The sequence below is a fragment of the Pinus tabuliformis genome, chromosome 1_1 (genome assembly GCF_031772625.1).
Source record: "Pinus tabuliformis cultivar Carrire ecotype Pingquan chromosome 1_1, CPIR1, whole genome shotgun sequence".
NCBI lineage: Eukaryota > Viridiplantae > Streptophyta > Pinopsida > Pinales > Pinaceae > Pinus > Pinus tabuliformis.
In genome coordinates, this window is record NC_142297.1 from 711,495,630 (window position 1) to 711,510,914 (window position 15,285).

Here is a 15,285-nt window from a genome sequence, read left to right on the forward strand (position 1 = left end):
TTTTGCGCGGCTCTCGGCGGGCGTGCGATCGGCGCTATATATCGATTTATAACGCGGAACTCGCAGCGGCTAACTGCGCGTCGCTCGAGACGGGGAAAATGATTTATCGTCCCGCTCGCGAGAATCACAGGCCGTTCGCAGCGGGCGATCAATCTAGGACCAGCAACCGCAGCGAAGATGACACGGGGAGAGTGGGTAGGAGGTTTAAATCATATGTACTCTTGTAGGAACTCGAATTTCGGAGGAACCCGTGGGTCGTTCACGGAAAGGCAGCGCGAGCTCCACGCAGCGTCGTCGGTGGCCGCGGAGCTTACGCCTTTTTCGTCCCGCTCTCTCTCGTCCTTCTTTTTGTTAACCCCCTCCGTTCTTCCCCTGGTTCGCTGGCTCCGCGCGGGGCGGGCGGCGCCGCCAAGTCGGGGAAGAGGGCGAGCTCCTGCGCCGAGCCGCTTCGGATCGAGGGCCACGGATGGGCCCCATGCGCTGCGCGTGGCTCGGCGGCCTCCCTTGAAGAGGGGGAGGGGGCGAGATCTTTGCGGGTGCGATCATACCAGCGTTAATGCACCGGATCCCATCAGAACTCCGCAGTTAAGCGCGCTTGGGCTAGAGTAGTACTGGGATGGGTGACCCCCCGGGAAGTCCTAGTGTTGCACCCTACCCCCCTTTTTGCGCGGCTCGGCGGGAGCGATCGGCGCTAGTGCGGAACTCCGCGGCTGCGCGTGCTCGACGGTAAATTGGATTGCGTGCTGCGTGTTTATCTTGTTTTGCGGCGTGGGGCCACTTATATATCGATTTATAACGGAATCTCGCGAACGAAGAGATCGCCGGAGCATTAAGGAGGGGGGCCTAACTGAGGGAAACGGCGACTCGCTCGAGACTGCTCCAAGGGAAGTTCGAGAAGGGGGCACCGATTTATCGTCCCGGTCGGAAGTCGCGAGCGGGATCACAGCGCAACGGAGGCGACGCATCGCGGCAGCGGGCGATGAATCTAGGACCGTTCGCATCACCGCAGCGAAGATGACACGGGGAGAGTGGGTAGGAGGTTTAAATCATATGTACTCTTGTAGGAACTCGAATTTCGGAGGAACCCGTGGGTCGTTCACGGAAAGGCAGCGCGAGCTCCACGCAGCGTCGTCGGTGGCCGCGGAGCTTACGCCTTTTTCGTCCCGCTCTCTCTCGTCCTTCTTTTTGTTAACCCCCTCCGTTCTTCCCCTGGTTCGCTGGCTCCGCGCGGGGCGGGCGGCGCCGCCAAGTCGGGGAAGAGGGCGAGCTCCTGCGCCGAGCCGCTTCGGATCGAGGGCCACGGATGGGCCCCATGCGCTGCGCGTGGCTCGGCGGCCTCCCTTGAAGAGGGGGAGGGGGCGAGATCTTTGCGGGTGCGATCATACCAGCGTTAATGCACCGGATCCCATCAGAACTCCGCAGTTAAGCGCGCTTGGGCTAGAGTAGTACTGGGATGGGTGACCCCCCGGGAAGTCCTAGTGTTGCACCCTACCCCCCTTTTTGCGCGGCTCGGCGGGAGCGATCGGCGCTAGTGCGGAACTCCGCGGCTGCGCGTGCTCGACGGTAAATTGGATTGCGTGCTGCGTGTTTATCTTGTTTTGCGGCGTGGGGCCACTTATATATCGATTTATAACGGAATCTCGCGAACGAAGAGATCGCCGGAGCATTAAGGAGGGGGGCCTAACTGAGGGAAACGGCGACTCGCTCGAGACTGCTCCAAGGGAAGTTCGAGAAGGGGGCACCGATTTATCGTCCCGGTCGGAAGTCGCGAGCGGGATCACAGCGCAACGGAGGCGACGCATCGCGGCAGCGGGCGATGAATCTAGGACCGTTCGCATCACCGCAGCGAAGATGACACGGGGAGAGTGGGTAGGAGGTTTAAATCATATGTACTCTTGTAGGAACTCGAATTTCGGAGGAACCCGTGGGTCGTTCACGGAAAGGCAGCGCGAGCTCCACGCAGCGTCGTCGGTGGCCGCGGAGCTTACGCCTTTTTCGTCCCGCTCTCTCTCGTCCTTCTTTTTGTTAACCCCCTCCGTTCTTCCCCTGGTTCGCTGGCTCCGCGCGGGGCGGGCGGCGCCGCCAAGTCGGGGAAGAGGGCGAGCTCCTGCGCCGAGCCGCTTCGGATCGAGGGCCACGGATGGGCCCCATGCGCTGCGCGTGGCTCGGCGGCCTCCCTTGAAGAGGGGGAGGGGGCGAGATCTTTGCGGGTGCGATCATACCAGCGTTAATGCACCGGATCCCATCAGAACTCCGCAGTTAAGCGCGCTTGGGCTAGAGTAGTACTGGGATGGGTGACCCCCGGGAAGTCCTAGTGTTGCACCCTACCCCCCTTTTTGCGCGGCTCGGCGGGAGCGATCGGCGCTAGTGCGGAACTCCGCGGCTGCGCGTGCTCGACGGTAAATTGGATTGCGTGCTGCGTGTTTATCTTGTTTTGCGGCGTGGGGCCACTTATATATCGATTTATAACGGAATCTCGCGAACGAAGAGATCGCCGGAGCATTAAGGAGGGGGGCCTAACTGAGGGAAACGGCGACTCGCTCGAGACTGCTCCAAGGGAAGTTCGAGAAGGGGGCACCGATTTATCGTCCCGGTCGGAAGTCGCGAGCGGGATCACAGCGCAACGGAGGCGACGCATCGCGGCAGCGGGCGATGAATCTAGGACCGTTCGCATCACCGCAGCGAAGATGACACGGGGAGAGTGGGTAGGAGGTTTAAATCATATGTACTCTTGTAGGAACTCGAATTTCGGAGGAACCCGTGGGTCGTTCACGGAAAGGCAGCGCGAGCTCCACGCAGCGTCGTCGGTGGCCGCGGAGCTTACGCCTTTTTCGTCCCGCTCTCTCTCGTCCTTCTTTTTGTTAACCCCCTCCGTTCTTCCCCTGGTTCGCTGGCTCCGCGCGGGGCGGGCGGCGCCGCCAAGTCGGGGAAGAGGGCGAGCTCCTGCGCCGAGCCGCTTCGGATCGAGGGCCACGGATGGGCCCCATGCGCTGCGCGTGGCTCGGCGGCCTCCCTTGAAGAGGGGGAGGGGGCGAGATCTTTGCGGGTGCGATCATACCAGCGTTAATGCACCGGATCCCATCAGAACTCCGCAGTTAAGCGCGCTTGGGCTAGAGTAGTACTGGGATGGGTGACCCCCCGGGAAGTCCTAGTGTTGCACCCTACCCCCCTTTTTGCGCGGCTCGGCGGGAGCGATCGGCGCTAGTGCGGAACTCCGCGGCTGCGCGTGCTCGACGGTAAATTGGATTGCGTGCTGCGTGTTTATCTTGTTTTGCGGCGTGGGGCCACTTATATATCGATTTATAACGGAATCTCGCGAACGAAGAGATCGCCGGAGCATTAAGGAGGGGGGCCTAACTGAGGGAAACGGCGACTCGCTCGAGACTGCTCCAAGGGAAGTTCGAGAAGGGGGCACCGATTTATCGTCCCGGTCGGAAGTCGCGAGCGGGATCACAGCGCAACGGAGGCGACGCATCGCGGCAGCGGGCGATGAATCTAGGACCGTTCGCATCACCGCAGCGAAGATGACACGGGGAGAGTGGGTAGGAGGTTTAAATCATATGTACTCTTGTAGGAACTCGAATTTCGGAGGAACCCGTGGGTCGTTCACGGAAAGGCAGCGCGAGCTCCACGCAGCGTCGTCGGTGGCCGCGGAGCTTACGCCTTTTTCGTCCCGCTCTCTCTCGTCCTTCTTTTTGTTAACCCCCTCCGTTCTTCCCCTGGTTCGCTGGCTCCGCGCGGGGCGGGCGGCGCCGCCAAGTCGGGGAAGAGGGCGAGCTCCTGCGCCGAGCCGCTTCGGATCGAGGGCCACGGATGGGCCCCATGCGCTGCGCGTGGCTCGGCGGCCTCCCTTGAAGAGGGGGAGGGGGCGAGATCTTTGCGGGTGCGATCATACCAGCGTTAATGCACCGGATCCCATCAGAACTCCGCAGTTAAGCGCGCTTGGGCTAGAGTAGTACTGGGATGGGTGACCCCCCGGGAAGTCCTAGTGTTGCACCCTACCCCCCTTTTTGCGCGGCTCGGCGGGAGCGATCGGCGCTAGTGCGGAACTCCGCGGCTGCGCGTGCTCGACGGTAAATTGGATTGCGTGCTGCGATGAATCTAGGACCGTTCGCATCACCGCAGCGAAGATGACACGGGGAGAGTGGGTAGGAGGTTTAAATCATATGTACTCTTGTAGGAACTCGAATTTCGGAGGAACCCGTGGGTCGTTCACGGAAAGGCAGCGCGAGCTCCACGCAGCGTCGTCGGTGGCCGCGGAGCTTACGCCTTTTTCGTCCCGCTCTCTCTCGTCCTTCTTTTTGTTAACCCCCTCCGTTCTTCCCCTGCTTCGCTGGCTCCGCGCGGGGCGGGCGGCGCCGCCAAGTCGGGGAAGAGGGCGAGCTCCTGCGCCGAGCCGCTTCGGATCGAGGGCCACGGATGGGCCCCATGCGCTGCGCGTGGCTCGGCGGCCTCCCTTGAAGAGGGGGAGGGGGCGAGATCTTTGCGGGTGCGATCATACCAGCGTTAATGCACCGGATCCCATCAGAACTCCGCAGTTAAGCGCGCTTGGGCTAGAGTAGTACTGGGATGGGTGACCTCCCGGGAAGTCCTAGTGTTGCACCCTACCCCCCTTTTTGCGCGGCTCGGCGGGAGCGATCGGCGCTAGTGCGGAACTCCGCGGCTGCGCGTGCTCGACGGTAAATTGGATTGCGTGCTGCGATGAATCTAGGACCGTTCGCATCACCGCAGCGAAGATGACACGGGGAGAGTGGGTAGGAGGTTTAAATCATATGTACTCTTGTAGGAACTCGAATTTCGGAGGAACCCGTGGGTCGTTCACGGAAAGGCAGCGCGAGCTCCACGCAGCGTCGTCGGTGGCCGCGGAGCTTACGCCTTTTTCGTCCCGCTCTCTCTCGTCCTTCTTTTTGTTAACCCCCTCCGTTCTTCCCCTGGTTCGCTGGCTCCGCGCGGGGCGGGCGGCGCCGCCAAGTCGGGGAAGAGGGCGAGCTCCTGCGCCGAGCCGCTTCGGATCGAGGGCCACGGATGGGCCCCATGCGCTGCGCGTGGCTCGGCGGCCTCCCTTGAAGAGGGGGAGGGGGCGAGATCTTTGCGGGTGCGATCATACCAGCGTTAATGCACCGGATCCCATCAGAACTCCGCAGTTAAGCGCGCTTGGGCTAGAGTAGTACTGGGATGGGTGACCCCCCGGGAAGTCCTAGTGTTGCACCCTACCCCCCTTTTTGCGCGGCTCGGCGGGAGCGATCGGCGCTAGTGCGGAACTCCGCGGCTGCGCGTGCTCGACGGTAAATTGGATTGCGTGCTGCGTGTTTATCTTGTTTTGCGGCGTGGGGCCACTTATATATCGATTTATAACGGAATCTCGCGAACGAAGAGATCGCCGGAGCATTAAGGAGGGGGGCCTAACTGAGGGAAACGGCGACTCGCTCGAGACTGCTCCAAGGGAAGTTCGAGAAGGGGGCACCGATTTATCGTCCCGGTCGGAAGTCGCGAGCGGGATCACAGCGCAACGGAGGCGACGCATCGCGGCAGCGGGCGATGAATCTAGGACCGTTCGCATCACCGCAGCGAAGATGACACGGGGAGAGTGGGTAGGAGGTTTAAATCATATGTACTCTTGTAGGAACTCGAATTTCGGAGGAACCCGTGGGTCGTTCACGGAAAGGCAGCGCGAGCTCCACGCAGCGTCGTCGGTGGCCGCGGAGCTTACGCCTTTTTCGTCCCGCTCTCTCTCGTCCTTCTTTTTGTTAACCCCCTCCGTTCTTCCCCTGGTTCGCTGGCTCCGCGCGGGGCGGGCGGCGCCGCCAAGTCGGGGAAGAGGGCGAGCTCCTGCGCCGAGCCGCTTCGGATCGAGGGCCACGGATGGGCCCCATGCGCTGCGCGTGGCTCGGCGGCCTCCCTTGAAGAGGGGGAGGGGGCGAGATCTTTGCGGGTGCGATCATACCAGCGTTAATGCACCGGATCCCATCAGAACTCCGCAGTTAAGCGCGCTTGGGCTAGAGTAGTACTGGGATGGGTGACCCCCGGGAAGTCCTAGTGTTGCACCCTACCCCCCTTTTTGCGCGGCTCGGCGGGAGCGATCGGCGCTAGTGCGGAACTCCGCGGCTGCGCGTGCTCGACGGTAAATTGGATTGCGTGCTGCGTGTTTATCTTGTTTTGCGGCGTGGGGCCACTTATATATCGATTTATAACGGAATCTCGCGAACGAAGAGATCGCCGGAGCATTAAGGAGGGGGGCCTAACTGAGGGAAACGGCGACTCGCTCGAGACTGCTCCAAGGGAAGTTCGAGAAGGGGGCACCGATTTATCGTCCCGGTCGGAAGTCGCGAGCGGGATCACAGCGCAACGGAGGCGACGCATCGCGGCAGCGGGCGATGAATCTAGGACCGTTCGCATCACCGCAGCGAAGATGACACGGGGAGAGTGGGTAGGAGGTTTAAATCATATGTACTCTTGTAGGAACTCGAATTTCGGAGGAACCCGTGGGTCGTTCACGGAAAGGCAGCGCGAGCTCCACGCAGCGTCGTCGGTGGCCGCGGAGCTTACGCCTTTTTCGTCCCGCTCTCTCTCGTCCTTCTTTTTGTTAACCCCCTCCGTTCTTCCCCTGGTTCGCTGGCTCCGCGCGGGGCGGGCGGCGCCGCCAAGTCGGGGAAGAGGGCGAGCTCCTGCGCCGAGCCGCTTCGGATCGAGGGCCACGGATGGGCCCCATGCGCTGCGCGTGGCTCGGCGGCCTCCCTTGAAGAGGGGGAGGGGGCGAGATCTTTGCGGGTGCGATCATACCAGCGTTAATGCACCGGATCCCATCAGAACTCCGCAGTTAAGCGCGCTTGGGCTAGAGTAGTACTGGGATGGGTGACCCCCGGGAAGTCCTAGTGTTGCACCCTACCCCCCTTTTTGCGCGGCTCGGCGGGAGCGATCGGCGCTAGTGCGGAACTCCGCGGCTGCGCGTGCTCGACGGTAAATTGGATTGCGTGCTGCGTGTTTATCTTGTTTTGCGGCGTGGGGCCACTTATATATCGATTTATAACGGAATCTCGCGAACGAAGAGATCGCCGGAGCATTAAGGAGGGGGGCCTAACTGAGGGAAACGGCGACTCGCTCGAGACTGCTCCAAGGGAAGTTCGAGAAGGGGGCACCGATTTATCGTCCCGGTCGGAAGTCGCGAGCGGGATCACAGCGCAACGGAGGCGACGCATCGCGGCAGCGGGCGATGAATCTAGGACCGTTCGCATCACCGCAGCGAAGATGACACGGGGAGAGTGGGTAGGAGGTTTAAATCATATGTACTCTTGTAGGAACTCGAATTTCGGAGGAACCCGTGGGTCGTTCACGGAAAGGCAGCGCGAGCTCCACGCAGCGTCGTCGGTGGCCGCGGAGCTTACGCCTTTTTCGTCCCGCTCTCTCTCGTCCTTCTTTTTGTTAACCCCCTCCGTTCTTCCCCTGGTTCGCTGGCTCCGCGCGGGGCGGGCGGCGCCGCCAAGTCGGGGAAGAGGGCGAGCTCCTGCGCCGAGCCGCTTCGGATCGAGGGCCACGGATGGGCCCCATGCGCTGCGCGTGGCTCGGCGGCCTCCCTTGAAGAGGGGGAGGGGGCGAGATCTTTGCGGGTGCGATCATACCAGCGTTAATGCACCGGATCCCATCAGAACTCCGCAGTTAAGCGCGCTTGGGCTAGAGTAGTACTGGGATGGGTGACCCCCCGGGAAGTCCTAGTGTTGCACCCTACCCCCCTTTTTGCGCGGCTCGGCGGGAGCGATCGGCGCTAGTGCGGAACTCCGCGGCTGCGCGTGCTCGACGGTAAATTGGATTGCGTGCTGCGTGTTTATCTTGTTTTGCGGCGTGGGGCCACTTATATATCGATTTATAACGGAATCTCGCGAACGAAGAGATCGCCGGAGCATTAAGGAGGGGGGCCTAACTGAGGGAAACGGCGACTCGCTCGAGACTGCTCCAAGGGAAGTTCGAGAAGGGGGCACCGATTTATCGTCCCGGTCGGAAGTCGCGAGCGGGATCACAGCGCAACGGAGGCGACGCATCGCGGCAGCGGGCGATGAATCTAGGACCGTTCGCATCACCGCAGCGAAGATGACACGGGGAGAGTGGGTAGGAGGTTTAAATCATATGTACTCTTGTAGGAACTCGAATTTCGGAGGAACCCGTGGGTCGTTCACGGAAAGGCAGCGCGAGCTCCACGCAGCGTCGTCGGTGGCCGCGGAGCTTACGCCTTTTTCGTCCCGCTCTCTCTCGTCCTTCTTTTTGTTAACCCCCTCCGTTCTTCCCCTGGTTCGCTGGCTCCGCGCGGGGCGGGCGGCGCCGCCAAGTCGGGGAAGAGGGCGAGCTCCTGCGCCGAGCCGCTTCGGATCGAGGGCCACGGATGGGCCCCATGCGCTGCGCGTGGCTCGGCGGCCTCCCTTGAAGAGGGGGAGGGGGCGAGATCTTTGCGGGTGCGATCATACCAGCGTTAATGCACCGGATCCCATCAGAACTCCGCAGTTAAGCGCGCTTGGGCTAGAGTAGTACTGGGATGGGTGACCCCCCGGGAAGTCCTAGTGTTGCACCCTACCCCCCTTTTTGCGCGGCTCGGCGGGAGCGATCGGCGCTAGTGCGGAACTCCGCGGCTGCGCGTGCTCGACGGTAAATTGGATTGCGTGCTGCGTGTTTATCTTGTTTTGCGGCGTGGGGCCACTTATATATCGATTTATAACGGAATCTCGCGAACGAAGAGATCGCCGGAGCATTAAGGAGGGGGGCCTAACTGAGGGAAACGGCGACTCGCTCGAGACTGCTCCAAGGGAAGTTCGAGAAGGGGGCACCGATTTATCGTCCCGGTCGGAAGTCGCGAGCGGGATCACAGCGCAACGGAGGCGACGCATCGCGGCAGCGGGCGATGAATCTAGGACCGTTCGCATCACCGCAGCGAAGATGACACGGGGAGAGTGGGTAGGAGGTTTAAATCATATGTACTCTTGTAGGAACTCGAATTTCGGAGGAACCCGTGGGTCGTTCACGGAAAGGCAGCGCGAGCTCCACGCAGCGTCGTCGGTGGCCGCGGAGCTTACGCCTTTTTCGTCCCGCTCTCTCTCGTCCTTCTTTTTGTTAACCCCCTCCGTTCTTCCCCTGGTTCGCTGGCTCCGCGCGGGGCGGGCGGCGCCGCCAAGTCGGGGAAGAGGGCGAGCTCCTGCGCCGAGCCGCTTCGGATCGAGGGCCACGGATGGGCCCCATGCGCTGCGCGTGGCTCGGCGGCCTCCCTTGAAGAGGGGGAGGGGGCGAGATCTTTGCGGGTGCGATCATACCAGCGTTAATGCACCGGATCCCATCAGAACTCCGCAGTTAAGCGCGCTTGGGCTAGAGTAGTACTGGGATGGGTGACCCCCCGGGAAGTCCTAGTGTTGCACCCTACCCCCCTTTTTGCGCGGCTCGGCGGGAGCGATCGGCGCTAGTGCGGAACTCCGCGGCTGCGCGTGCTCGACGGTAAATTGGATTGCGTGCTGCGTGTTTATCTTGTTTTGCGGCGTGGGGCCACTTATATATCGATTTATAACGGAATCTCGCGAACGAAGAGATCGCCGGAGCATTAAGGAGGGGGGCCTAACTGAGGGAAACGGCGACTCGCTCGAGACTGCTCCAAGGGAAGTTCGAGAAGGGGGCACCGATTTATCGTCCCGGTCGGAAGTCGCGAGCGGGATCACAGCGCAACGGAGGCGACGCATCGCGGCAGCGGGCGATGAATCTAGGACCGTTCGCATCACCGCAGCGAAGATGACACGGGGAGAGTGGGTAGGAGGTTTAAATCATATGTACTCTTGTAGGAACTCGAATTTCGGAGGAACCCGTGGGTCGTTCACGGAAAGGCAGCGCGAGCTCCACGCAGCGTCGTCGGTGGCCGCGGAGCTTACGCCTTTTTCGTCCCGCTCTCTCTCGTCCTTCTTTTTGTTAACCCCCTCCGTTCTTCCCCTGCTTCGCTGGCTCCGCGCGGGGCGGGCGGCGCCGCCAAGTCGGGGAAGAGGGCGAGCTCCTGCGCCGAGCCGCTTCGGATCGAGGGCCACGGATGGGCCCCATGCGCTGCGCGTGGCTCGGCGGCCTCCCTTGAAGAGGGGGAGGGGGCGAGATCTTTGCGGGTGCGATCATACCAGCGTTAATGCACCGGATCCCATCAGAACTCCGCAGTTAAGCGCGCTTGGGCTAGAGTAGTACTGGGATGGGTGACCCCCCGGGAAGTCCTAGTGTTGCACCCTACCCCCCTTTTTGCGCGGCTCGGCGGGAGCGATCGGCGCTAGTGCGGAACTCCGCGGCTGCGCGTGCTCGACGGTAAATTGGATTGCGTGCTGCGTGTTTATCTTGTTTTGCGGCGTGGGGCCACTTATATATCGATTTATAACGGAATCTCGCGAACGAAGAGATCGCCGGAGCATTAAGGAGGGGGGCCTAACTGAGGGAAACGGCGACTCGCTCGAGACTGCTCCAAGGGAAGTTCGAGAAGGGGGCACCGATTTATCGTCCCGGTCGGAAGTCGCGAGCGGGATCACAGCGCAACGGAGGCGACGCATCGCGGCAGCGGGCGATGAATCTAGGACCGTTCGCATCACCGCAGCGAAGATGACACGGGGAGAGTGGGTAGGAGGTTTAAATCATATGTACTCTTGTAGGAACTCGAATTTCGGAGGAACCCGTGGGTCGTTCACGGAAAGGCAGCGCGAGCTCCACGCAGCGTCGTCGGTGGCCGCGGAGCTTACGCCTTTTTCGTCCCGCTCTCTCTCGTCCTTCTTTTTGTTAACCCCCTCCGTTCTTCCCCTGCTTCGCTGGCTCCGCGCGGGGCGGGCGGCGCCGCCAAGTCGGGGAAGAGGGCGAGCTCCTGCGCCGAGCCGCTTCGGATCGAGGGCCACGGATGGGCCCCATGCGCTGCGCGTGGCTCGGCGGCCTCCCTTGAAGAGGGGGAGGGGGCGAGATCTTTGCGGGTGCGATCATACCAGCGTTAATGCACCGGATCCCATCAGAACTCCGCAGTTAAGCGCGCTTGGGCTAGAGTAGTACTGGGATGGGTGACCTCCCGGGAAGTCCTAGTGTTGCACCCTACCCCCCTTTTTGCGCGGCTCGGCGGGAGCGATCGGCGCTAGTGCGGAACTCCGCGGCTGCGCGTGCTCGACGGTAAATTGGATTGCGTGCTGCGATGAATCTAGGACCGTTCGCATCACCGCAGCGAAGATGACACGGGGAGAGTGGGTAGGAGGTTTAAATCATATGTACTCTTGTAGGAACTCGAATTTCGGAGGAACCCGTGGGTCGTTCACGGAAAGGCAGCGCGAGCTCCACGCAGCGTCGTCGGTGGCCGCGGAGCTTACGCCTTTTTCGTCCCGCTCTCTCTCGTCCTTCTTTTTGTTAACCCCCTCCGTTCTTCCCCTGGTTCGCTGGCTCCGCGCGGGGCGGGCGGCGCCGCCAAGTCGGGGAAGAGGGCGAGCTCCTGCGCCGAGCCGCTTCGGATCGAGGGCCACGGATGGGCCCCATGCGCTGCGCGTGGCTCGGCGGCCTCCCTTGAAGAGGGGGAGGGGGCGAGATCTTTGCGGGTGCGATCATACCAGCGTTAATGCACCGGATCCCATCAGAACTCCGCAGTTAAGCGCGCTTGGGCTAGAGTAGTACTGGGATGGGTGACCCCCCGGGAAGTCCTAGTGTTGCACCCTACCCCCCTTTTTGCGCGGCTCGGCGGGAGCGATCGGCGCTAGTGCGGAACTCCGCGGCTGCGCGTGCTCGACGGTAAATTGGATTGCGTGCTGCGTGTTTATCTTGTTTTGCGGCGTGGGGCCACTTATATATCGATTTATAACGGAATCTCGCGAACGAAGAGATCGCCGGAGCATTAAGGAGGGGGGCCTAACTGAGGGAAACGGCGACTCGCTCGAGACTGCTCCAAGGGAAGTTCGAGAAGGGGGCACCGATTTATCGTCCCGGTCGGAAGTCGCGAGCGGGATCACAGCGCAACGGAGGCGACGCATCGCGGCAGCGGGCGATGAATCTAGGACCGTTCGCATCACCGCAGCGAAGATGACACGGGGAGAGTGGGTAGGAGGTTTAAATCATATGTACTCTTGTAGGAACTCGAATTTCGGAGGAACCCGTGGGTCGTTCACGGAAAGGCAGCGCGAGCTCCACGCAGCGTCGTCGGTGGCCGCGGAGCTTACGCCTTTTTCGTCCCGCTCTCTCTCGTCCTTCTTTTTGTTAACCCCCTCCGTTCTTCCCCTGGTTCGCTGGCTCCGCGCGGGGCGGGCGGCGCCGCCAAGTCGGGGAAGAGGGCGAGCTCCTGCGCCGAGCCGCTTCGGATCGAGGGCCACGGATGGGCCCCATGCGCTGCGCGTGGCTCGGCGGCCTCCCTTGAAGAGGGGGAGGGGGCGAGATCTTTGCGGGTGCGATCATACCAGCGTTAATGCACCGGATCCCATCAGAACTCCGCAGTTAAGCGCGCTTGGGCTAGAGTAGTACTGGGATGGGTGACCCCCCGGGAAGTCCTAGTGTTGCACCCTACCCCCCTTTTTGCGCGGCTCGGCGGGAGCGATCGGCGCTAGTGCGGAACTCCGCGGCTGCGCGTGCTCGACGGTAAATTGGATTGCGTGCTGCGTGTTTATCTTGTTTTGCGGCGTGGGGCCACTTATATATCGATTTATAACGGAATCTCGCGAACGAAGAGATCGCCGGAGCATTAAGGAGGGGGGCCTAACTGAGGGAAACGGCGACTCGCTCGAGACTGCTCCAAGGGAAGTTCGAGAAGGGGGCACCGATTTATCGTCCCGGTCGGAAGTCGCGAGCGGGATCACAGCGCAACGGAGGCGACGCATCGCGGCAGCGGGCGATGAATCTAGGACCGTTCGCATCACCGCAGCGAAGATGACACGGGGAGAGTGGGTAGGAGGTTTAAATCATATGTACTCTTGTAGGAACTCGAATTTCGGAGGAACCCGTGGGTCGTTCACGGAAAGGCAGCGCGAGCTCCACGCAGCGTCGTCGGTGGCCGCGGAGCTTACGCCTTTTTCGTCCCGCTCTCTCTCGTCCTTCTTTTTGTTAACCCCCTCCGTTCTTCCCCTGGTTCGCTGGCTCCGCGCGGGGCGGGCGGCGCCGCCAAGTCGGGGAAGAGGGCGAGCTCCTGCGCCGAGCCGCTTCGGATCGAGGGCCACGGATGGGCCCCATGCGCTGCGCGTGGCTCGGCGGCCTCCCTTGAAGAGGGGGAGGGGGCGAGATCTTTGCGGGTGCGATCATACCAGCGTTAATGCACCGGATCCCATCAGAACTCCGCAGTTAAGCGCGCTTGGGCTAGAGTAGTACTGGGATGGGTGACCCCCCGGGAAGTCCTAGTGTTGCACCCTACCCCCCTTTTTGCGCGGCTCGGCGGGAGCGATCGGCGCTAGTGCGGAACTCCGCGGCTGCGCGTGCTCGACGGTAAATTGGATTGCGTGCTGCGTGTTTATCTTGTTTTGCGGCGTGGGGCCACTTATATATCGATTTATAACGGAATCTCGCGAACGAAGAGATCGCCGGAGCATTAAGGAGGGGGGCCTAACTGAGGGAAACGGCGACTCGCTCGAGACTGCTCCAAGGGAAGTTCGAGAAGGGGGCACCGATTTATCGTCCCGGTCGGAAGTCGCGAGCGGGATCACAGCGCAACGGAGGCGACGCATCGCGGCAGCGGGCGATGAATCTAGGACCGTTCGCATCACCGCAGCGAAGATGACACGGGGAGAGTGGGTAGGAGGTTTAAATCATATGTACTCTTGTAGGAACTCGAATTTCGGAGGAACCCGTGGGTCGTTCACGGAAAGGCAGCGCGAGCTCCACGCAGCGTCGTCGGTGGCCGCGGAGCTTACGCCTTTTTCGTCCCGCTCTCTCTCGTCCTTCTTTTTGTTAACCCCCTCCGTTCTTCCCCTGGTTCGCTGGCTCCGCGCGGGGCGGGCGGCGCCGCCAAGTCGGGGAAGAGGGCGAGCTCCTGCGCCGAGCCGCTTCGGATCGAGGGCCACGGATGGGCCCCATGCGCTGCGCGTGGCTCGGCGGCCTCCCTTGAAGAGGGGGAGGGGGCGAGATCTTTGCGGGTGCGATCATACCAGCGTTAATGCACCGGATCCCATCAGAACTCCGCAGTTAAGCGCGCTTGGGCTAGAGTAGTACTGGGATGGGTGACCCCCCGGGAAGTCCTAGTGTTGCACCCTACCCCCCTTTTTGCGCGGCTCGGCGGGAGCGATCGGCGCTAGTGCGGAACTCCGCGGCTGCGCGTGCTCGACGGTAAATTGGATTGCGTGCTGCGTGTTTATCTTGTTTTGCGGCGTGGGGCCACTTATATATCGATTTATAACGGAATCTCGCGAACGAAGAGATCGCCGGAGCATTAAGGAGGGGGGCCTAACTGAGGGAAACGGCGACTCGCTCGAGACTGCTCCAAGGGAAGTTCGAGAAGGGGGCACCGATTTATCGTCCCGGTCGGAAGTCGCGAGCGGGATCACAGCGCAACGGAGGCGACGCATCGCGGCAGCGGGCGATGAATCTAGGACCGTTCGCATCACCGCAGCGAAGATGACACGGGGAGAGTGGGTAGGAGGTTTAAATCATATGTACTCTTGTAGGAACTCGAATTTCGGAGGAACCCGTGGGTCGTTCACGGAAAGGCAGCGCGAGCTCCACGCAGCGTCGTCGGTGGCCGCGGAGCTTACGCCTTTTTCGTCCCGCTCTCTCTCGTCCTTCTTTTTGTTAACCCCCTCCGTTCTTCCCCTGCTTCGCTGGCTCCGCGCGGGGCGGGCGGCGCCGCCAAGTCGGGGAAGAGGGCGAGCTCCTGCGCCGAGCCGCTTCGGATCGAGGGCCACGGATGGGCCCCATGCGCTGCGCGTGGCTCGGCGGCCTCCCTTGAAGAGGGGGAGGGGGCGAGATCTTTGCGGGTGCGATCATACCAGCGTTAATGCACCGGATCCCATCAGAACTCCGCAGTTAAGCGCGCTTGGGCTAGAGTAGTACTGGGATGGGTGACCCCCCGGGAAGTCCTAGTGTTGCACCCTACCCCCCTTTTTGCGCGGCTCGGCGGGAGCGATCGGCGCTAGTGCGGAACTCCGCGGCTGCGCGTGCTCGACGGTAAATTGGATTGCGTGCTGCGTGTTTATCTTGTTTTGCGGCGTGGGGCCACTTATATATCGATTTATAACGGAATCTCGCGAACGAAGAGATCGCCGGAGCATTAAGGAGGGGGGCCTAACTGAGGGAAACGGCGACTCGCTCGAGACTGCTCCAAGGGAAGTTCGAGAAGGGGGCACCGATTTATCG

General features: G+C 61.8%; 19 non-coding genes across 19 annotated transcripts; all 19 read left to right on the top strand.

The window, feature by feature from the left end:
* The first annotated feature begins 534 nt into the window (after window positions 1-534).
* On the top strand, window positions 535-653 carry LOC149215564 (5S ribosomal RNA). The gene has a single exon (XR_016251506.1). It is a non-coding gene; the product is annotated as a 5S ribosomal RNA (ribosomal RNA).
* Window positions 654-1,371: 718 nt separating this feature from the next.
* On the top strand, window positions 1,372-1,490 carry LOC149215565 (5S ribosomal RNA). Its single transcript, XR_016251508.1, has one exon. It is a non-coding gene; the product is annotated as a 5S ribosomal RNA (ribosomal RNA).
* A 718-nt stretch (window positions 1,491-2,208) lies between these two features.
* On the top strand, window positions 2,209-2,326 carry LOC149215566 (5S ribosomal RNA). The gene has a single exon (XR_016251624.1). It is a non-coding gene; the product is annotated as a 5S ribosomal RNA (ribosomal RNA).
* A 718-nt stretch (window positions 2,327-3,044) lies between these two features.
* On the top strand, window positions 3,045-3,163 carry LOC149215567 (5S ribosomal RNA). The gene has a single exon (XR_016251509.1). It is a non-coding gene; the product is annotated as a 5S ribosomal RNA (ribosomal RNA).
* A 718-nt stretch (window positions 3,164-3,881) lies between these two features.
* On the top strand, window positions 3,882-4,000 carry LOC149215568 (5S ribosomal RNA). Its single transcript, XR_016251510.1, has one exon. It is a non-coding gene; the product is annotated as a 5S ribosomal RNA (ribosomal RNA).
* A 487-nt stretch (window positions 4,001-4,487) lies between these two features.
* LOC149215569 (5S ribosomal RNA) lies at window positions 4,488-4,606 on the top strand. Its single transcript, XR_016251321.1, has one exon. It is a non-coding gene; the product is annotated as a 5S ribosomal RNA (ribosomal RNA).
* Window positions 4,607-5,093: 487 nt separating this feature from the next.
* Window positions 5,094-5,212, top strand: LOC149215570 (5S ribosomal RNA). The gene has a single exon (XR_016251511.1). It is a non-coding gene; the product is annotated as a 5S ribosomal RNA (ribosomal RNA).
* A 718-nt stretch (window positions 5,213-5,930) lies between these two features.
* Window positions 5,931-6,048, top strand: LOC149215571 (5S ribosomal RNA). The gene has a single exon (XR_016251625.1). It is a non-coding gene; the product is annotated as a 5S ribosomal RNA (ribosomal RNA).
* A 718-nt stretch (window positions 6,049-6,766) lies between these two features.
* On the top strand, window positions 6,767-6,884 carry LOC149215572 (5S ribosomal RNA). Its single transcript, XR_016251626.1, has one exon. It is a non-coding gene; the product is annotated as a 5S ribosomal RNA (ribosomal RNA).
* Window positions 6,885-7,602: 718 nt separating this feature from the next.
* Window positions 7,603-7,721, top strand: LOC149215573 (5S ribosomal RNA). The gene has a single exon (XR_016251512.1). It is a non-coding gene; the product is annotated as a 5S ribosomal RNA (ribosomal RNA).
* Window positions 7,722-8,439: 718 nt separating this feature from the next.
* On the top strand, window positions 8,440-8,558 carry LOC149215574 (5S ribosomal RNA). The gene has a single exon (XR_016251513.1). It is a non-coding gene; the product is annotated as a 5S ribosomal RNA (ribosomal RNA).
* Window positions 8,559-9,276: 718 nt separating this feature from the next.
* Window positions 9,277-9,395, top strand: LOC149215575 (5S ribosomal RNA). The gene has a single exon (XR_016251514.1). It is a non-coding gene; the product is annotated as a 5S ribosomal RNA (ribosomal RNA).
* A 718-nt stretch (window positions 9,396-10,113) lies between these two features.
* Window positions 10,114-10,232, top strand: LOC149215576 (5S ribosomal RNA). The gene has a single exon (XR_016251515.1). It is a non-coding gene; the product is annotated as a 5S ribosomal RNA (ribosomal RNA).
* Window positions 10,233-10,950: 718 nt separating this feature from the next.
* Window positions 10,951-11,069, top strand: LOC149215577 (5S ribosomal RNA). Its single transcript, XR_016251328.1, has one exon. It is a non-coding gene; the product is annotated as a 5S ribosomal RNA (ribosomal RNA).
* Window positions 11,070-11,556: 487 nt separating this feature from the next.
* LOC149215578 (5S ribosomal RNA) lies at window positions 11,557-11,675 on the top strand. Its single transcript, XR_016251516.1, has one exon. It is a non-coding gene; the product is annotated as a 5S ribosomal RNA (ribosomal RNA).
* Window positions 11,676-12,393: 718 nt separating this feature from the next.
* Window positions 12,394-12,512, top strand: LOC149215579 (5S ribosomal RNA). The gene has a single exon (XR_016251517.1). It is a non-coding gene; the product is annotated as a 5S ribosomal RNA (ribosomal RNA).
* A 718-nt stretch (window positions 12,513-13,230) lies between these two features.
* Window positions 13,231-13,349, top strand: LOC149215580 (5S ribosomal RNA). Its single transcript, XR_016251519.1, has one exon. It is a non-coding gene; the product is annotated as a 5S ribosomal RNA (ribosomal RNA).
* A 718-nt stretch (window positions 13,350-14,067) lies between these two features.
* LOC149215581 (5S ribosomal RNA) lies at window positions 14,068-14,186 on the top strand. Its single transcript, XR_016251520.1, has one exon. It is a non-coding gene; the product is annotated as a 5S ribosomal RNA (ribosomal RNA).
* Window positions 14,187-14,904: 718 nt separating this feature from the next.
* On the top strand, window positions 14,905-15,023 carry LOC149215582 (5S ribosomal RNA). Its single transcript, XR_016251521.1, has one exon. It is a non-coding gene; the product is annotated as a 5S ribosomal RNA (ribosomal RNA).
* Window positions 15,024-15,285: the final 262 nt, after the last annotated feature.